Source organism: Oncorhynchus masou, unplaced genomic scaffold (genome assembly GCF_036934945.1).
Source record: "Oncorhynchus masou masou isolate Uvic2021 unplaced genomic scaffold, UVic_Omas_1.1 unplaced_scaffold_776, whole genome shotgun sequence".
In the NCBI taxonomy this organism is placed as follows: domain Eukaryota; kingdom Metazoa; phylum Chordata; class Actinopteri; order Salmoniformes; family Salmonidae; genus Oncorhynchus; species Oncorhynchus masou.
The window spans coordinates 249,628-259,397 of record NW_027014228.1 but is presented as its reverse complement, the minus strand read 5'-3'; the positions used below and the strand labels follow the sequence as shown (position 1 = coordinate 259,397).

Sequence of the window (9,770 nt, the reverse complement as noted above, 5' to 3'; positions counted from 1 at the left end):
GGGGTTAGAGGCTCCATAGGGACAGGGAGAGAGTTAGAGGGTAGAGGCTCCATAGGGACAGGGAGGGGGTTAGAGGTTAGAGGATCCATAGGGACAGGGAGGGGGTTAGAGGCTCCATAGGGACAGGGAGGGGAATAGAGATTCCATAGAGACAGGGAGGGTGTTAGAGATTAGAGGCTCCATAGAGACAGGGAGGCAGTTAGAGGCTCCATAGGGACAGGGAGGGGGTTAGAGTTTAGAGGCTCCATAGAGACAGGGAGGGGAATAGAGGTTAGAGGTTCCATAGAGACAGGGAGGGCGTTAGAGATTAGAGGCTCCATAGAGACAGGGGGGTTAGATAAAGACAGTAGAGTCCCCCCTCCCTACCCACTTCCCTACCTACTCCATACCCCCACAGACTCTGAGATGAACGAGATGGACAGAATACACAGTACTTTATATAGAACCAGATAACACAGTACTTTACATAGAACCAGATGGACAGAATACACAGTACTTTACATAGAACCAGATAACACAGTACTTTACATAGAAACTGATAACACAATACTTTACATAGGACCAGATAACACAGTACTTTACATAGAACCAAATAACACAGTACTTTATATAGAACCAGATGGATAGATAACACAGTACTTTACATAGAACCAGATAACACAATACTTTACATAGAACCAGATAACACAATACTTTACATAGAACCAGATAACACAGTACTTTACATAGAACCAGATAACACAGTACTTTATATAGAACCAGATAACACAGTACTTTACATAGAACCAGATAACACAGTACTTTACATAGAACCAGATGGACAGAATACACAGTACTTTACATAGAACCAGATGGACAGAATACACAGTACTTTACATAGAACCAGATAACACAGTACTTTACATAAAACCAGAATACACAGTACTTTATATAGAACCAGATAACACAGTACTTTACATAGAACCAGATAACACAGTACTTCACATAGAACCAGATAACACAGTACTTTACATAGAACCAGATATCACAGTACTTTACATAGAACCAGATGGACAGAATACACAGTACTTTACATAGAACCAGATAACACAGTACTTTATATAGAACCAGATGGACAGATAACACAGTACTTTATATAGAACCAGATAACACAGTACTTTACATAGAACCAGATAACACAATACTTTACATAGAACCAGATAACACAGTACTTTACATAGAACCAAATAACACAGTACTTTATATAGAACCAGATGGATAGATAACACAGTACTTTACATAGAACCAGATAACACAATACTTTACATAGAACCAGATAACACAATACTTTACATAGAACCAGATAACACAGTACTTTACATAGAACCAGATAACACAGTACTTTATATAGAACCAGATAACACAGTACTTTACATAGAACCAGATAACACAGTACTTTACATAGAACCAGATGGACAGAATACACAGTACTTTACATAGAACCAGATAACACAGTACTTTACATAGAACCAGATAACACAATACTTTACATAGAACCAGATAACACAATACTTTACATAGAACCAGATAACACAGTACTTTACATAGAACCAGATAACACAATACTTTACATAGAACCAGATAACACAGTACTTCACATAGAACCAGATAACACAGTACTTTACATAGAACCAGATAACACAATACTTTACATAGAACCAGATAACCCAGTACTTTACATAGAACCAGATAACACAATACTTTACATAGAACCAGATAACACAGTACTTTACATAGAACCAGATAACACAGTACTTTACATAGAACCAGATAACACAATACTTTACATAGAACCAGATAACACAATACTTTACATAGAACCAGATAACCCAGTACTTTACATAGAACCAGATAACACAATACTTTACATAGAACCAGATAACACAGTACTTTACATAGAACCAGATAACACAGTACTTTATATAGAACCAGATAACACAATACTTTACATAGAACCAGATAACACAATACTTTACATAGAACCAGATAACACAGTACTTTATATAGAACCAGATGGACAGATAACAGTACTTTATATAGAACCAGATAACACAGTACTTTACATAGAACCAGCTAACACAGTACTTTACATAGAACCAGATAACACAATACTTTACATAGAACCAGATAACACAGTAATTTACATAGAACCAGATAACACAGTACTTTATAGAACCTGATAACACAGTACTTTACATAGAACCAGATAACACAGTACTTTACATAGAACCAGATAACACAGTACTTTCCATAGAACCATATAACACAGTACTTTACATAGAACCAGATAACACAGTACTTTACATAGAACCAGATAACACAGTACTTTACAAAGAACCAGATAACACAGTACTTTACAAAGAACCAGATAACACAGTACTTTACATAGAACCAGATAACACAGTACTTTACTTAGAACCAGATAACACAGTACTTTACATAGAACCAGATAACACAGTACTTTACTTAGAACCAGATGGACAGGCAGAGGTGTATGTTCTGTAATTTACTGAGATAGGAGGGATAGAGGGAGTTAGGGGAGAGAGAGGGAGATATGAGGAGGGAGAGAGAGAGGGAGATAGGATGGATAGAGGGAGATAGGGGGAGAGATAGGGAGATAGGGGGAGAGAGGAGATAGGGAGAGGGAGGAGTTTAGGTGGAGATGAGGAGAGTGGTAGAAGGGTAGGGGAGAGGGGGGAGAGGAGAGGAGAAGAGAAGAGAAGAAAGGAGAGGAGAGGAGAAGAGGAGAGGAGAGGAGAGGAGAGGAGAAGAGGAGAGGGGAGGGGAGGAGAAGAGAAGAGAAGAAAGGAGAGGAGAGGAGAGAGGGAGAGGAGAGGAGAGGAGAGGAGAGGAGAAGAGGAGAGGGGAGGGGAGGAGAGGGGAGGAGAAAGAAGATAGCATCACGTCTGGCTGGCGCTAAACCTCTCTGCCATTTCCTCCCCTTTATGTTCTGAGAGCCCCCACTGGATTATCAATGGAATGAAGGCTTCTATTTTATATCCTCTTCAATCCCCCTGTGACTGTGTGTGTGTGTGTGTGTGTGTGTGTGTGTGTGTGTGTGTGTGTGTGTGTGTGTGTGTGTGTGTGTGTGTGTGTGTGTGTGTGTGTGTGTGTGTGTGTGTGTGTGTGTGTGTGTGATGGAAGTGGTTACTGAAGGGTAACGTCGAGGACGAGACTGAGGTTTGATTGAGAGGGATGGACTCTGCTTTGCTGGATAACTGAGCTGTGTGTGTGTGTGTGTGTGTGTGTGTGTGTGTGTGTGTGTGTGTGTGTGTGTGTGTGTGTGTGTGTGTGTGTGTGTGTGTGTGTGTGTGTGTGTGTGTGTGTGTGTGTTTAGAGGATGGATAAACAGAGAATAAGGAAGACTGACAGAGAAAAGCTCCTCTTCAGAACGAACACTGCAGAAGGACAGAGGAGAGGAGACATACTGCATTTCATTATCCAACCTCCTCCCCCTCATTTCCTCCACCTCTCTCCCTCCCCAACCTCCTCCCCCTCACTTCCTCCACCTCTCTCCCTCCCCAACCTCCTCCCCCTCTCTTTCCTCCCCTCTCTCCCTCCCAACCTCCTCCCCCTCTCTTTCCTCCCCTCTCTCCCTCCCAACCTCCCCCTCTCTTTCCTCCTCTCTCTCTCCCTCTCTCTCTCTCTCTCTCTCTCTCTCTCTCTCTCTCTCTCTCTCTCTCTCTCTCTCTCTCTCTCTCCTTTCCTCCTTTCTCTCTCCCTCACCAACCTCCTCCCCCACTCTTTCCTCCTCCTTTCTCTCTCTCTCTCTCTCTCTATTTCCTCCTTTCTCTCTCCCTCCCCAACCTCCTCCCCCTCTATTTCCTCCCCTCTCTCCCTCCCAACCTCCTCCCCCTCTCTTACCTCTTCCCCCTCTCTCTCTCTCCCTCTCTTTCCACCTCTCCAAATTACAGTGAAACGGAAGACAGACTTTATCAATTAAGTTACTAGGAGGTGTGTTTTCCCCCTCACCCCTTTGCAGATGGCGACAGCCTCCTTGGACATAGACTTGGGGTAGGAGACGTGATGCTCCATGATGGACTGGAACAACTCATCCTCGTCCTCACCATCGAAGGGAGGCTAGGACAGAGGGGGGAGGGGAGGACAGAGGGAAGTACAGAGTGAGGAGGGGAGGACAGAGGGAGGGGAGGACAGGACAGAGGGAGGAGGACAGGACAGAGGGAGGAGGGGAGGGACAGAGGGGGAGGACATAGGGAGGAGGGGAGAACAGAGGGAGGAGGGGAGGACAGGACAGAGGGAGGAGGAGAGGAGAGGACAGAGGGAGGAGGACAGGACAGAGGGAGGAGGGGAGGACAGAGGGAGGACAGGACAGAGGGGGAGGGGAGGACAGGACAGAGGGAGGGGGAATTGGTTAATATCCACAGTAAATGTTAACATATTCGCACACACACACACACACACACACACACACACACACACACACACACACACACACACACACACACACACACACACACACACACACACACACACACACACACACACACACACACACACACACACACACACACACACACACACACACACCTACCTGTCCAGCCAGCATCTCATACAGCAGAACTCCAAAGGCCCACCAGTCCACTGACTTCCCATAGGGCTGGTACGCAATGATCTGGAGGTGAGGAGAGGAGGGCAGGGGAGAGGAGAGGAGAGGAGAGGAGGGGAGAGGAGAGGAGAGGAGAGGAGAGGAGAGGAGAGGAGAGGAGAGGAGAGGAGAGGCGGGGAGGAGGGGAGAGGAGAGGAGAGGAGAGGAGAGGAGAGGAGAGGAGGGGAGGGGGAGGGAGGGGGGAAGGGAGGGGGAGGGGAGGGGAGGGGAGGGGAGGGGAGGGGAGAGGATATAGAATAACATAATAGATTAGAAGAGAGTACGATAGAATAGCATTTAATAGAATAGAGTAGAATATAAAAGAATAGAAGAGAGCAGAATAGAGTAGAAGAGATTATAATATAATAGAATAGAGTAGAATGAAATAGAGTAAAGTAGAATAGAGTAGAGTGGAATAGAGTAGAGTATAATATAGAGTAGAATAAAGTAGAATACAATACAGTAGAGAAGAATATAATAAAAAAGAGTAGAGTAGAATATAGAGTAGAATAGAGTAGAATATAGTAGAATAGAGTAGAGTAGAATATAGTAAAATATAGTAGAATAGAGTAGAGTGGAATAGAGTAGATTAGAATATAGAGTAGAATAGAGTAAAAAGAGTAGAATATTGTAGAATAGAGTAGAGTGGAATTGAGTAAAGTAGAATATAGAGTAGAATAGAGTAGAATCGAGTAGAATAGAGTAGAATATAGTAGAATAGAGTAGAGTGGAATAGAGTAAAGTATAATATAGAGTAGAATAGAGTAGAATAAAATAGAGTAGAATAGAATAGAGTAAAAAATAGTAGAATCGAGCGAGTATAGTACAATAGAGCAGAGTGGAATAGAGGAGAATATAATATAGAGTAGAAAAGTGCAGAATATAATAGAGTTGAATATAGTAGAATAGAGTAGAGTAGAATATAGAGTAGAATAGAGAAGGATAGAGTAGAATGGAACAGAGTAGAGTAGAATATAGAGTATAATACAGTAGAATAAAATAGAGTAGAATATAATAGAGTAGAATAAAATAGAGTAGAGTAGAAAATAATAGAGTATAGAGTATAATAGAGTAGAGTAGAATATAATAGAGAATAGAGAATAGAGTATAATTTGTTTGATTTGTCTTATCTTAGCAATTTCTTCTTAGCTAGCTACATAGCCGTCTTTGTATCAACGACAATTGCATATTATCGTATTTCGTCGTCCTAACGTATCTGCCCAGCAGCTAGCTAAGCAGCTAGCTAACATCCACTGTCCACTAGCACTGTAGAAACTATTACACTCAACTGAACGACTCGATTAGCGTAGTGTCAGCTAGCTACATAGTTGTCTTCGCTGTCTTCGTATCCAAGATAATTGTGCAGTTTAGAGTGTGTAGACTTAGAGTGATTATCTTAATTTACCGAGGTTAGCTAGCCAGCTATTTGTCGTCCTTAACGTAGGAAATGCTGCTAGCTAGCTAGCCAACAGCTAGCCAACATCTACCGAATTGAACTCCAACTACCCGGTCAACATTCCGCGTCGCTCCACAGGTAGTATCACATTTTTCATTTCACTTCATTACAGTACAACGGTTTGATTTGTGTGATCGTAGCTAGCCAGCTACATAGCCGTCTTTGTATCTAAGACAATTGTGTAGTCTAGAGCGATTTTCTAGGTTAGCTGGCCAGCTATTGTCGGTCTTTTCAACGTAGCTAGCCAGCTAGCCCCGAATAGCAGCACTGTAGTAACTATTACAGTACAACGGTTTGTTTTGTTTGATCGTAGCTACATAGCCGTCTTTGTATCTAAGACAATTGTGTAGCCTAGAGCGATTTTCTAGGTTAGCTGGCCAGCTATTGTCGTTCTCTTAACGTAGCTAGCCAGCTAGCCCCGAATAGCAGCACTGTTGTAACTATTACAGTACAACGGTTTGTTTTGTTTGATCGTAGCTAGCTAGCTACACAGCCGTCTTTGTATCTAAGTCAATTGTTTAGCCTAGAGCGATTTTCTAGGTTAGCTACATCGCAGCCACTACCAGCTAGCCTACTCCAGCAGTACTGTATCATTTCAATCATTTTAGTCTATAAGATTCTTGCTACGTAAGCTTAACTTTCTGAACATTCGAGACGTGTAGTCCACTTGTCATTCCAATCTCCTTTGCATTAGCGTAGCCTCTTCTGTACCCTGTCAACTATGTGTCTATCTATCCCTGTTCTCTCCTCTCTGCACAGACCATACAAACGCTTCCACACCGTGGGCCGCGGCCACCCTAATCTGGTGGTCCCAGCGCGCACGACCCACGTGGAGTTCCTGGTCTCCGGTAGCCTCTGGAACTGCCGATCTGCGGCCAACAAGGCAGAGTTCATCTCAGCCTATGCCTCCCTCCAGTCCCTCGACTTCCTGGCACTGACGGAAACATGGATCACCACAGATAACACTGCTACTCCTACTGCTCTCTCTTCGTCCGCCCACGTGTTCTCGCACACCCCGAGAGCTTCTGGTCAGCGGGGTGGTGGCACCGGGATCCTCATCTCTCCCAAGTGGTCATTCTCTCTCTCCCTTACCCATCTATCTATCGCCTCCTTTGAATTCCATGCTGTCACAGTTACCAGCCCTTTCAAGCTTAACATCCTTATCATTTATCGCCCCTCCAGGTTCCTCGGAGAGTTCATCAATGAGCTTGATGCCTTGATAAGCCCTTTCCTGAGGACGGCTCACCTCTCACAGTCCTGGGCGACTTTAACCTCCCCACGTCTACCTTTGACTCATTCCTCTCTGCCTCCTTCTTTCCACTCCTCTCCTCTTTTGACCTCACCCTCTCACCTTCCCCCTACTCACAAGGCAGGCAATACGCCGACCTCATCTTTACTAGATGCTGTTCTTCCACTAACCTCATTGCAACTCCTCCAAGTCTCCGACCACTACCTTGTATCCTTTTCCCTCTCGCTCTCATCCAACACTTCCCACACTGCCCCTACTGGATGGTATCGCGCCCGTCCCAACCTTCGCTCTCTCTCCCCCCGCTACTCTCTCCTCTTCCATCCTATCATCTCTTCCCTCTGCTCATACCTTCTCCAACCTTTCTCCTGAGTCTGCCTCCTCAACCCTCCTCTCTTCCCTTTCTGCATCCTTTGACTCTCTATGTCCCCTATCCTCCAGGCCGGCTCGGTCCTCCCCTCCCACTCCATGGCTCGATGACTCATTGCGAGCTCACAGAACAGAGCTCCGGGCAGCCGAGCGGAAATGGAGGAAAACTCGCCTCCCTGCGGACCTGGCATCCCTTCACTCCCTCCTCTCTACATTTTCCTCCTCTGTCTCTGCTGCTAAAGCCACTTTCTACCACTCTAAATTCCAAGCATCTGCCTCTAACCCTAGAAAGCTCTTTGCCACCTTCTCCTCCCTCCTGAATCCTCCTCCCCCTCCCCCCCCTCCTCCCTCTCTGCAGATGACTTCGTCAACCATTTTGAAAAGAAGGTCGACGACATCCGATCCTCGTTTGCTAAGTCAAACGACACCGCTGGTTCTGCTCACACTGCCCTAACATGTGCTCTAACCTCTTTCTCCCCTCTCTCTCCAGATGAAATCTCGCTTCTTGTGACGGCCGGCCGCCCAACAACCTGCCCGCTTGACCCTATCCCCTCCTCTCTTCTCCAGACCATTTCCGGGGACCTTCTCCCTTACCTCACCTCGCTCATCAACTCATCCCTGACCGCTGGCTACGTCCCTTCCGTCTTCAAGAGAGCGAGAGTTGCACCCCTTCTGAAAAAACCTACACTCGATCCCTCCGATGTCAACAACTACAGACCAGTATCCCTTCTTTCTTTTCTCTCCAAAACTCTTGAACGTGCCGTCCTTGGCCAGCTCTCCCACTATCTCTCTCAGAATGACCTTCTTGATCCAAATCAGTCAGGTTTCAAGACTAGTCATTCAACTGAGACTGCTCTTCTCTGTATCACGGAGGCGCTCCGCACTGCTAAAGCTAACTCTCTCTCCTCTGCTCTCATCCTTCTAGACCTATCGCTGCCTTCGATACTGTGAACCATCAGATCCTCCTCTCCACCCTCTCCCGAGTTGGGCATCTCCCGGCGCGGCCCACGCTTGATTGCGTCCTACCTGACAGGTCGCTCCTACCAGGTGGCGTGGCGAGAATCTGTCTCCTCGCCACGCGCTCTCACCACTGGTGTCCCCCAGGGCTCTGTTCTAGGCCCTCTCCTATTCTCGCTATACACCAAGTCACTTGGCTCTGTCATAACCTCACATGGTCTCTCCTATCATTGCTATGCAGACGACACACAATTAATCTTCTCCTTTCCCCTTCTGATGACCAGGTGGCGAATCGCATCTCTGCATGTCTGGCAGACATATCAGTGTGGATGACGGATCACCACCTCAAGCTGAACCTCGGCAAGACGGAGCTGCTCTTCCTCCCGGGGAAGGACTGCCCGTTCCATGATCTCGCCATCACGGTTGACAACTCCATTGTGTCCTCCTCCCAGAGCGCTAAGAACCTTGGCGTGATCCTGGACAACACCCTGTCGTTCTCAACCAACATCATGGCGGTGGCCCGTTCCTGTAGGTTCATGCTCTACAACATCCATGCAGAGTACGACACTGCCTCACACAGGAAGCGGCGCAGGTCCTAATCCAGGCACTTGTCATCTCCCGTCTGGATTACTGCAACTCGCTGTTGGCTGGGCTCCCTGCCTGTGCCATTAAACCCCTACAACTCATCCAGAACGCCGCAGACCGTCTGGTGTTCAACCTTCCCAAGTTCTCTCACGTCACCCCGCTCCTCCGCCTCTCCACTGGCTTCCAGTTGAAGCTCGCATCCGCTACAAGACCATGGTGCTTGCCTACGGAGCTGTGAGGGGAACGGCACCGCAGTACCTCCAGGCTCTGATCAGGCCCTACACCCAAGCAAGGGCACTGCGTTCATCCACCTCTGGCCTGCTCGCCTCCCTACCATTGAGGAAGTACAGTTCCCGCTCAGCCCAGTCAAAACTGTTCGCTGCTCTGGCCCCCCAATGGTGGAACAAACTCCCTCACGACGCCCAGGACAGCGGAGTCAATCACCACCTTCCGGAGACACCTGAAACCCCACCTCTTCAAGGAATACCTAGGATAAGATAAGTAATCCTTCT

General features: G+C 46.4%; 1 protein-coding gene across 1 annotated transcript in view; it reads left to right on the top strand.

Moving 5' to 3' along the window:
- LOC135537430 (protein kinase C beta type-like) overlaps positions 1-9,770 on the top strand; it is a gene marked incomplete at its 5' end in the record, with an annotated part of 153,309 nt that overhangs the window by 90,931 nt on the left and 52,608 nt on the right.